The 2,666-nt window shown below is 43.9% G+C and overlaps 1 protein-coding gene across 1 annotated transcript in view; it reads left to right on the forward strand.

Moving 5' to 3' along the window:
• The window catches only part of TMEM163 (transmembrane protein 163), a 103,045-nt gene that overhangs the window by 76,483 nt on the left and 23,896 nt on the right, over window positions 1-2,666 (forward strand). The gene's annotated exons all lie outside the window — the stretch shown is intronic.

Here is a 2,666-nt window from a genome sequence, read left to right on the forward strand (position 1 = left end):
ATGAAGCCAGCTTCCCGGCCAATCAGAAAGCAGGGCGTCGCGTCATTAGACGGCGCCCGGCTTCCTGATTGGACGGCTCCGGCTGGGTACCGGACGAAGGCCGCATTCTCGCTGGAGAGGCCCCGGGGGTGACAGGCTGCACATACTAAGGTAAGGTAACCTTACGTCACGAGGCCAGCTTCCTGATTGGCCAGCTTCCCGACCAATCAGGAAGCCAGGCAGCGCGTCATTACACGCTGCCCGGCTTCCTGATTGGCCTGGAAGTCGGCTCCATGCTCTCTCATCACAAGTGACGAGAGAGCATGGAGCCGCTTCCCGGTCAATCGCGAGACCGGGCAGCGGGTAATAACGCGCTGCCCGGCTTCCTGATACCGGAAGTACTCGTGCTAGGCATCGGAGCATTTGGGCGAGTACGAGTACTTGCCCAAATACTCGGAATCGGCACCGATATTGATACTAGTATCGGTATCGGTGCATCCCTAATAGATACAGTACAGTTAGTGAGGTTGTCACCCTAGGACAGGAAGTGTGTTACTGGCAGGGTCACCAGGTAAATATAAAGGAAAATAAAAAATGAATGCAGCCATCACATCCAAGGATTGGTAAGCTGCAATATATTACATCTTTGTTCTCTGGTTTACACTTTAATATCCAAAATAGGCTTCAATGAAATCTATCACCAGTTTTGATGCCTCGAAGATATTGTCATTTCCAATATTGTCCTGATCAGATCCAGCCAATAGCATATCAGCAAGCAGCGATCTGCAGTATTGTCGCTGCTCGTAACTCTCCAGGGGGAAGAGATATCCAAGGAAAGGCTTGTCACGTACTCAGCTACGGAGCCACCGTTCACTTTCTTTCATCATTCCTGTTTTTATTGCTATTGACAAGGACGTCTCCTGTTCAAGGACATCACCTCTGTCGGCAGAATAAAGAGTTACTCATGGGGTGCATGAATAGCAATTGGCTTAGAACCGCAAAGCATGAAACAAAAAAGTTATGTGAAGGATATACTCGCTGAACCTGCCAATTAGGAACATTGAATGTTAACTGAGGCACAGGATGGGATATTCAACACTTTGTGTACTAATTTACTTTGACATCGGCCACAGAAGCAAGTCAAACGCTGAAAAATTGGTTTGGGGTAATTTGACGGCCCAATGGGGTTAATCCGCTGTTGACCTCCTATTATCTTGTGCGCTGGGGTGAGCTCAGGTAGCATACTCACCCAAATCCAATGGTGTCCTACTGTGATCCACCAATCCCCTGTCACAAACCAGGTCCCTTACTGCCATCTTCAAAAAGATCTGTCGCATTTGCAGACACGCCACTGGTCTATGTCAGGTCCCATAGACCTAGCAGAGACCTGCGACATGTCTTTGCGTGCGGCAAAAACCGCTGCACATTTTAAGATTGCTGCACTTCTCTGTCAGGTCTATTGGAACGGGTAGGGAGCCATTGCGTTCTGCATATGTGCAGATTCAGTGCATGACACATTGCGGCCATCTGTCAGGTCTGTGCAACTTGGCAGAGACGCATAGGGGGGGGGGTGTCTGCGCACGTTTAGGTAAATGTTGGTAAGAATTTGCCAACATTTCCAGACTTTTGCAGAATTTCAGGGAAAGGGAGGGGTAGGGTAGGGAGATCGTTTTTGCCTGTGGTGGGGCTTGAAATAAAAAACATTTATATGGCAATACACGAATAACACTCAAATATACAAAAAAGGAAAATAAATGCAAAGAATGCTCAAATGAGATACCATAAACACAGCCTGAAAATAAATAACGGAACAAAACACAAACCTTTTCAATAAAAAAAATTATAAGAATTAAACTTAATTTCTTTAAGGAACTGTCGTCTAGGCAGCTGATTGAGTGGACTTCAGCTGAAGAGAACATTTTTGATGATAGCGAACTTGGTAACTTCATGCAAAAATCAATTTAGCCGAAATCACTTCACTCGTTTCCAAAATCAAGCACGCGCTAACGTTTCAGCTTTTATCATAAATGATCATTTCTGATTGGTTGTTGAGGCTTTTCATTCAAAAATACAATATATAACATTTCAGTAAGAAATGACATGTGACATCTTTGCGAAGGTTCTCCCGTCTCTAACATATCTCCATGGAAACGCAGGTAGCGATGGCGGCTCTAGAAACATGTTGTCTCCACGGAAACCGTCCTTTACTCGAAATGAAATAAATTCTAAGAGAAACCAGCAGATATGAAATATGTTGAGGAAGGCTGAGTGACCTGCTGAGTGGCCAAAAATTTCTCAGAGAAACAACATTGGATCATTTTTAAAGGTTGATATAGATGCCGAGGCCGAAGGAGGAGAGAACATTTATTCATGGCAATTTTCTCTCATGGATTTATTTCTCAAATTTCTTAAATTATGGAAGAATATGCCAATATTTGACCAACTTGCCGATATTTGGCAACCAAAGTATGATCTTCATACTCGGTCTGGGTCAGTGGAGCCTTTGGATGAGCATGACTACCTTGCAACAAGGGTTTTCAAACGGAGAGCTCTGTAATGGCAGCCCTAAAAAATTTGGTATAATTACTAATTTACTAATTAATTACCAAAAAAGTTTGGGTTTCACCGTTCCTTGCTCTATCCATAACTAATAAATACATACCAAGATATATATATATATATATATA

The sequence above is a fragment of the Nanorana parkeri genome, unplaced genomic scaffold (assembly GCF_000935625.1).
Source record: "Nanorana parkeri isolate BGI_ZX_2015 unplaced genomic scaffold, ASM93562v1 scaffold626, whole genome shotgun sequence".
In the NCBI taxonomy this organism is placed as follows: domain Eukaryota; kingdom Metazoa; phylum Chordata; class Amphibia; order Anura; family Dicroglossidae; genus Nanorana; species Nanorana parkeri.